Raw genomic sequence first — 9,353 nt, forward strand, 5'->3', positions numbered from 1 at the left:
ACGAAATAATTGCGTTGGAGCTACACATGCCAGACAAACTTCCAACATTTATTTCTATGAAATTAAATTTTTACAGTTTTTTGGTTGCGTATTTACTTCATATAATATATGTTTATATATAAGTACTTTTTTTAACAAAATAAAAGTGCGTTCTAATGTGTTGCAAAATCGAAAGAAAAAACTTTAAAATTTTACACTTAAACTAAATCATAAATGTACTCTAGATTGCCATTTCGAACCACTGTGCACCGGTATTTTACGATTGTTTTTTGTCATCGAACAAGCGGTATTTATAAAAACTGTCTTAATTTTTTTTTAAATGGTCTTAGGCATTTTCTTCCATAAATTGCTGAATAAAATTCCTGTGTACGATATCAAAAGTGGAATTGAAGAAGAAGAAGGATATGAAATGTTAATTACACACTTATCTCAAAAGTCTCCACGATTTCAAATTAGTTATAATTTATTTATCAAAGTGAAACTACATTATTCGGTAAGGCATTTAATCCCCATCATTGTGAATATTAAAAAAATAAAATAAAAATGTGAACGCTTTTTTGAGGCACTGTATTTATAAAAAAAGCGTTCAGATTTATTTGTGTAACTACTTGTATATACATTTAAGTACATGCATACGTACATATTCACAACCTTGCCTATGTGGAAACAATAAATAATGTTAAATGTATTCATAGATACATAACTACATACACACATAAATATGTATCTATATAAATACTAGTTGTAAAATATTTTAAGCATAATTATATTAGTATCTACATGTATGTATGTGGTAAAGCAACTTAGAACAGAATGTAAGGGATAAATAATAAATCATACAAAAATATTAAGGAAATGATTTAGGATATTAATTTCTATATTGCACCCCAAGAAATCTGTAAATGAAAAAGAAATAAATTTCGCAGTTATAATAGTCCGTATTAGTTTATTAAAGTTCAACCCAGTTGTAACGTTTATTGTAAAAAGCAGCGGTTTTGAAACTGTGGTAAAGTAGAGTAAAATTTATTTTAAAGTACTAAAGTTTCCTTTCAAAATTGATTTTGCAACTTTAACTACATTTTGTTATCACCGATAAATACGGTGACCATTCGTACCGATTCTGGCGGGACAGTATGGATTTTGGCGGAATAAAACCGGCTTTCAGAAAATTGTCCCGCTGAATATTTTTATACGTCGGGACATATAAGTGTTCCGATATTTCATATTTATACCGATTAAGTCCCGATTTTAAATTTTTCGTACAAACGAGGCAGCTCTTTCGTTATCACAAAGTACATAGAATAACTATAAGTGAGCGATAAACATAGCCAGCATCCTTATTCATAATATAATAATATAATTAATTAAATTATAAAAAATAATAATTATACCCTCAAAAAAATTATGAATATCAAAAACGTAAGTTGAAATTCCTTTTGGAGAGAAATAAGCTGTAATTATATTTCATTCGATCGCAGATGCCGTGAATTGTGTCCTGACTTCCTTAAGTCTAATGCGCCCTTATCTGTAGAACATTTGAATGTATGTATTTCAGTTTAATATTTTCTTTTTCAATCGGCTGGCATATCTATAAACTTGGACCCAACCACAGTGTAAATAAATTTTTCTAACATATTTAGAAAGTTGGTAAATTATAGACTTTGTACTGGAAATTTAATTTGTAATCTTTTAACTCGAGTGTACGCATCGCGCACTTTCCTCAAAGGTGTATTAATTCAATATTATTCGCAAAAAATCGCGGAAATCCACTTTTTTATATATTTGAAAAAAATTTTTCCACTTTACAAATACAACGGTATTAACTAATAGTTTTAGATGTTTCAGATGGAGCAACAAACCATAATTAATTCGAAGGCGATGCGAAACACGCTGGGCATTTGCTAGATGAAGATATTACTACATCAAATATTTTCGGTTGATACCCATATTTTAATATTTAACTTATCTTATCAATTTATGTGAAAGAAATTATTCAAATAGGTGGCAAACCGCTTCAAAAATATTTCCGGCAGTAAACTCTCTTAAACCACTTCAGCTTGATATCCGTATTTTAATATTTCATTTATTTTAGCAATTGAATTAAATTTCTTAAAGAGGTGGTAACCCACATCAAAAATATTTTCGGCTGTAAACTGAACTAAATCTCTCTAGTTTGATACGAATATTGCAATATTTAATTAGTCTTATAAACTAAATTATATTTAAATTAAACAGGTGGCAACCTCCCGCAAAAAGATTTTCGGCGGTAGCCTTCTTAAACCGCTTTCTTTTGACAACCTTAATGCAATATTTACCATATCTTATCAATTTACTTAAACTGAAATTTACAAACAGATGGCAACTCTCTATTTTCTATATTTTATTATTTGAATAGATTAATGGTACAAAATGCTTTTTTTAATTCAGTCAATTTTCAGTTTGAAATTAATTATGTGATACCATTAGTTTATTTCCATTTAAACTGAAAAAAAAACGTTCCTCCCCCGTTTGTTCAACGTAGGAAACATTTGAGATCAAATATTCTTCAAAGTCTAAAGTTTTAAGGCATTTTTGTTATTTATACATGTCGGTAGGTGGGTCTGGTTAAATGCACAGACCATTTTTTTGTGCCGGTGTAATTAATGCTTTTTACCCTCGACTTCTATTGAATGAGCGCATAGCCCAAATTAAAGCTCCGGCGTAGAAATAAAGCGAAGGGTTAATGTGGTGAATATATTGTATTTACATATATGTATATATGTAAGTAACGTATACGCCATGCAAGCAAACAGCAAACAAAAACAGAAAGCAAAAATATTAGCTTTTATATTTATAACAGCATTCCATAAGCACAATTCTACATATTAAAGTTCTAAGCTCAGGCAGTAACATATTCTGTTGCAAGCTTGCCCAAAGCTCTAACAAATCACACTTAAGTCAAGGTGAGTGCAAATATGCAAATGAAAATGTGAATCAAAATATGTACTAGAATATCAACTGAGTAGCAATCAATATTGATGCTTACATACCAATCTACTTGCCACTCAATTAAATAGTAAAGGTGACAAGATACACATATACATACATATGCAATTATGCGAAACTTATTTCTTTTTCGTACATCAATGTAAAAATGTAAATATAAGATATGTAGAAACAATTAACAAACAGCAGCACAGTGGCACGCACAAGTGTTAAGTTTGCCTTTGGTGACCAGATAAATAAAAATATAGTCAGCTACAGATAAATAAAACCACTTGTCAATGGATAAATATTTGCCACTTATGCTCATAGAATTTTTAGTCAAGTAAATTGCTGTAGGCGTTATTTGAACATACTTTGTACCCATGTACAGAAGTTGCATTGCAAAAATTTGCATATTTAATTATTAATTGACCCAATGCTGTTTTAAACTTATACCAGCCTACGACTCTTAATTATAACTTTGATACAAACAGGTTTATAAATGCATATTTGTATAACTTTAAAACGATAAGCACCACAAACATATACATATCTACTTATTTTTATTTACATACATTTGAAAACTCTGTGAAAAATACTTACATAGATTATTGTATAGATTGACGCATTTTCCGCTGACACTTCCACTTTCTTATTATCTTCGATTCCTCATTTTTAATTTAATAGCAGAATAAAATGGCACATAAGTAAATATTTCGATTTTCTTATGCCTTTAATTTAACAATTTTCTAAAAGGGAAATGTAACAAAAACAATAATTATTGAATAAACAAATTATATAAAAATATTGAAGATTATTAGTACAGAAATAAATTGGTGTTTTAATTGGGTGAATGTGGCAAACCTGTCACAACTAATTGCGTAACACGGTTTAACGAATCACATACATGCATATGTATGAGGCATTTCACGACAAGCGGACAGAAAAAAGGAGCTGCTTTGGAATTTATTCATATTGTCGGTAATCGTACTTGTACTATTTTTTTTTATGATGGTTATTTGTCGAATTGTTTCTTGAAGTAGTTTTGCGAACTGAAAAAATTTTTAAAAAACATTTAACTGATTTGTATAGAAAAGACCCCGCTTATAAAAATAAAAATTTCAAAATAAAATTTTTTAAACTGAGGCAGATTTTTTTTTAAATGTTTTTATTTAAAATTCAGCCTCATGTATATTTGGAATGCCTTTGAAGGTTTAGAGTGGGTACTGCCTGCCTGCTTTATTTTCCGCACTTTCCTCTTCGTCTCTTCTTGCTTCGACTTCTTATTTAGATTTTCATTCATCTTCGTCGTACGACCACCACCTGCCCGCCGAGGCGGACCCTGTGATCAAAAATATTTGTGGAGAAAATGTCGTCCACCGCAGTAGTGCCCCCAGCCTGGCCGATCATCTGCACGGAAGCGCATTACACTTTTATCTGGCTCCGGTAAATTTACCTCATATCTATGATAAAAGATAATTTCCGTATCGCAGAGATTCGCTCTGTGGTACCCATTACCAGTCGGCATCCTCGCGGAGGTTTCAGTGGAGGATTTTCGCCAATGGACTTGAAATCAAATTTCAATTCTAAATATGGCGATTGAACCCGCGCTAATTTAAAAAAAAACTCCAAACAAGCAAAAATTAGTTTAACGACTTGAAAGGATCAAGTGACCTAAAAAAGCGTACTTTTTTTGAAACTAGTTTCTAACTCCATCCAAAAAACTCAGTGTAGCACCGTTGTTCCCGGGTAAATTTAATTTTCTTTGAAAAAAAAAAATATACAAGTTTTTTCCGGATTGGCGCTAAGGCCTGATGCCTTCGGCAAAGTTACCGCAACGCGTAAAGTGTCTTAAACCATGTCGCATATAACTTAGGGGTACTTAACCACTTCCATCGGTTCAAGATCCTCAGCGTAAGCCATGATCGGGCAACCTGTGCGCTGCTACCATGACGGCAGAGTATTCACCGTTACATTTCAAAGGAGTGGGGAAAGGACACCACCTTGCGGGCTGCCACGGTTTGTGTATAGTTTACGAATACCTTCCTCATCTGCGGGTGTTTGGTTCTGCTGCCTTAAAGGCGTCGGAGAAATTCTACTAGAGGGTGTTGCAGCTTAAGATGAGTAAGGGCGCAGAGAATAGCCTCAGAGAATGAACACAACTTTCGCCAGGGTCCCAGCCTTTGGTATGAAACTGAGTCTGTGACAAACCTTATAGATTAGTGCAAGCAGCGTACATAAATTTTTGGACACCTAAAATCATACTACATACCTCAATACGTCATCCTTGCAATGGCGGATTAGAAGAACAAAAAGTGTTCCGACAACTTATCCTCTAGAAGGAAGTGAGCGCATATATGACAACTTCATGTATGCTCATTAAATTCAATAGTTTGCGTCAAGCGAAGCGACCGATCAACACACAGGTCCACAAGTTCTCCAATCTGCTCAATGAAAGCAAATACCTAGCCAGACTGCGGTCTAAGGAATTTCCGAGCCCTCTCCAGCCAAGTGGTCAGATCTCTCATCACCAGGTACCTAGACGCGAGTGACCTGGCATCCATATAAACAAGTTCGTTATGTTATCCAACATAATTTAGTGGAGACTTGCATTTCCGAACTACTTTGGAAGTAGCACAGCTTGGCTAGAGACACGTGAACTTCTACCTCTCTACGTATTTTCCATCACGCAGTCCATGATTTTGGGGACCGCTAATGCCTCTGCATGAAATACCGAGGCATATTCCCCACGAAATAACTGAAATTTTGCCCCGTTACCTTCGATATAAGCTCCAGATCCTGAGGCGCTGTCAGTTTTGGAACCATTAGTAAAGATTCCACAATGTATTGTGGGCTAAGCTAGCACCCAACCTCAGGGAACTCAACATTTTAAACCTAAACACTTTAATTCGCAAGAAATCATACTCGTCTAAGGGTAAGGGGAACAAGGACATTTAACCTTCCTCTTCTCGTCAAGAGCACAACACTAGTTTTGCTTGAGTTAGTGGACAGCCCATTCTCCATACACAGAGTGTCAATCACATTTAGTGGCATTCGCCCTTTGCTGTAAACTATTAATAGAAAAGAGCCTGTAATGATCATCTGTATAGGTCTGAGTGTAGATTAGGGTGGTCCAAAAACAGTAAAGTCGGAATTGTAATGGATTGTTCTTTATCGAAAAAAGTACACCCCTATTTTTGTAGTTTGAAATCAAAAAATATTTAGAGGTCACTCAAAGCGCTCAAGCTTTTAAAATTTAGTTTTTAAAATGTTATTTTTCGATCGGGAAACTCTGGTTCTCTTCAGGAGACTTGCAATAATAATACCCAATTATTTATTTAACCATTTTTTAATACTAACGATTTTTTATTGGTCCCCCTTTTGCATATTTCGGGGTTTTGGCGTACCTATAAATTATAGTTGCGATAAAAAATGGTTAAATAAACAATTGGGTATTATTACTGGGAATCTTCGCCAGATAAAAAAAAAAATTTCGATAGAAAAATATTGATTTTTAAGACTTCTATACCATTTCTACGAAAAGTTGTTTTTTCCCCATATAAAATTCATGGAAAATTTTGGGCGATCTCTATTTTAAATAAAAAATAGGGGTGCAATTTTTTTCGGTATGGAACAATCCAAGCGGATGAGAGCATAAAAATTTCGACTTTCCTTTTTCACCTGCATTTTTGGACCACCCTAGTGTAGATACTAGAACCGTAAAATTTATTAATGTCAGTGAGGAAAAGAAACCAGAGCCAAGAAACCAACTGTGTCCGCTCCAAATTTAAAGAAAGGAGAATTTTCTCCCACTAGGAAGTCTTAAGTTTAAGGAAAACTAACATTAAAAGCTCAGAAACCTATAAGGAGGGATCATCGTAAAGAAAGCAAACTTTGATGGGATCAACGAAAATCATCTTCATCTCCTCTGAACTTATCAGAAGGATCTGAATGGTTAGAGGAGCGACCTACAACTGGGCACTACCCAGGTTCAATTGCTGGTTCGGCCACCACCAGAAAATTCTTTTCTTGCAGTGGTCGCCTTCTGGTTGTGGATACAAACACTTTGAGAATATTTTTGTAATAAAAACCCTCTTGTATAAACTCTTCTGCTGTTCGGAGGCGGGTTAAAACTTGAGGTCCTCCTCTATGCGCGGCAATAATAGGGCGCACCAGACACCGGGTAAATTTCAATATGAAACAAAATTGTACTTGACACCCAGTCTAACGCAAAATTAAAATTGAATGTTTAAAGTGCAAATATTTAATTTTTATTTATTTTTAATTTTATTCAAATATGTTTCGAGACCGTGACGAAGCCTCGAAGCATCCCAATCTTCCACATGCCAACAAAATCAAGTAATCTTATAACAGCTCAGACGTAATTTCATTGCCTATTAAGCTGGTATCTACGATTATTTAGCTTATAAAAAATTATATAGAAATATTAATTCATGACACTCTCGCGAAATGTATGGACAAGTTTGCGGTTACCAACCGAGAATCATTTGAAACGTTCATAACACATATACATATGTATATAGTACACACATGTAGATACATTTCTACGTACTTACGGTTATAAATTTTTAATGTCAATTCAAAACCATAACTAAAAGTCATGAAAATGTCGATTAACTACATTCAATTGCACATTAAAGCTATAATCTATTTACGTCATTTAGTAATATGAACTACTGTTATTTAGCTAATCTTTAACGATTTTTACAGACAGAGTGCATCAATGGCAATCTTCTGTCTATCTATATCTACATATATAAATAGTAAATATATAAATAGTACATACATATGTATATAAAAATGTTGTGTTCGTTTGTACGAGGCCTCAAAACTCGAGAACGGTTGAACCGATCTGAGTAATTTTTTTGGCTTCTTCGGTATAATACCAGGATCATTTATATCAAAAAAATGGGGAGGGTTGCCACGTGTTTGAAAATTTTCGAAATTAATAACTGTAAAAAGGCTTAAAGTCGAAAATAATTTTGAGTAGAGTTGCCACCTGCTTGAAAATCATAGACTCAATAAAATTTATAAAATAAATGAAATATTACAAGAAGTGCAAGAGTGGATTTAAGTCACTGTTAGAGTTATTTTTGGGAGGGTTGCCGCCTGTGTTAAAATCTTAAACTCAATAAAAAATAATAAAATAAATGAAATATTACAACATGGGTTTCAAATTAAAGGGGTTTAACCAAGATTACAGCTGGCGAAAAGTTTTGGAAGGGTTGCCACCAACTCCCATGTACTTAATATCCATAGGAAGGCATGGTTGATAATTAATTCTAAGTACTTTTTGGGTATCATATAGAGTTTTGGTCAGAATGTTAAAATCTATGGCGGCGCTAAAAAAAAAATTACTTGTTAAATAACGGAAATCCTAATACACACAAACAAGTGATGGGTATTTAGTCGTTCATTTTGAGTGTTGTTAATTTTAAATTGCCCTCTCTAGTTTGAATTATACTAAGCTCTCTAACCGCTGGATCAGCTTTAGTAGTAATTTTAAGGCCTTAAAACTATGCAAAGAAAGATTTTGCTACATCTTCTCACACTTTCTTCTAAAGTAAGATTTCCGCTTTTTGCTGAAAATTTTTATTATTTTTTATTGTTCATACTTTATGTGTACATATATATTTATGTATGACTATTCTTCCGCCTTAAACCGCAGAAGATTTACTTTTACAATGACTTCTAGAAAAATTAGCTGTTTAATATTTTTGCTTAAATCTTAACCATTTATGAGCCACTTGTTCAACAGGTGAACAAATAGGTAAAAAAATATTTAGCGCTTACACATTTGCTAGCGCTTTGCCCAGCTTCACCTTCGATTTGTGGTGTATATTTATAAGAAGCTGTATTTCATGGCAAAAACAAACTCGAGGGCTTGCCCGTTGCCATTGCCTACCGTGGGGCGACCGCCAGCAGAAAAAAAACACTTTGTTTGGTTGTTTCTCGGACCAGGGATCAAACTTTTGCGGTACGATTCGACCACAATGGCCATTGATTCAGTTTCAATAGATTCAATAATTTAATGTCGGCATTATCTAGGGCTGTGAAAATATTACAAATTTTAATGAATTTGCGGTAAATAAAATTATCTAAAAATGTATTAATACACACATAGGTAAGTCTTTCGTCTGTAGATGCGAAGCCAATCAAGTACCCTAATACATCAACATTCGCCAGGTACAATCAAATTTGCATGCGCAAAAGAAAAACAAAAATAACAGTGCTGTATTTTATCCGAGACCACTTCAATCGCTTAACTATGCATATTTACAATTTTTGCATTTAGAAATCACTCACACTATACATCATCGAGTGCCTATCAAATGTTGCAAATGTAAACATTCACGTTAATGAAGAAA

This window comes from Rhagoletis pomonella, unplaced genomic scaffold, assembly GCF_013731165.1.
Source record: "Rhagoletis pomonella isolate Grant_MI unplaced genomic scaffold, Rhpom_1.0 Rhpom_scaffold_00004, whole genome shotgun sequence".
In the NCBI taxonomy this organism is placed as follows: domain Eukaryota; kingdom Metazoa; phylum Arthropoda; class Insecta; order Diptera; family Tephritidae; genus Rhagoletis; species Rhagoletis pomonella.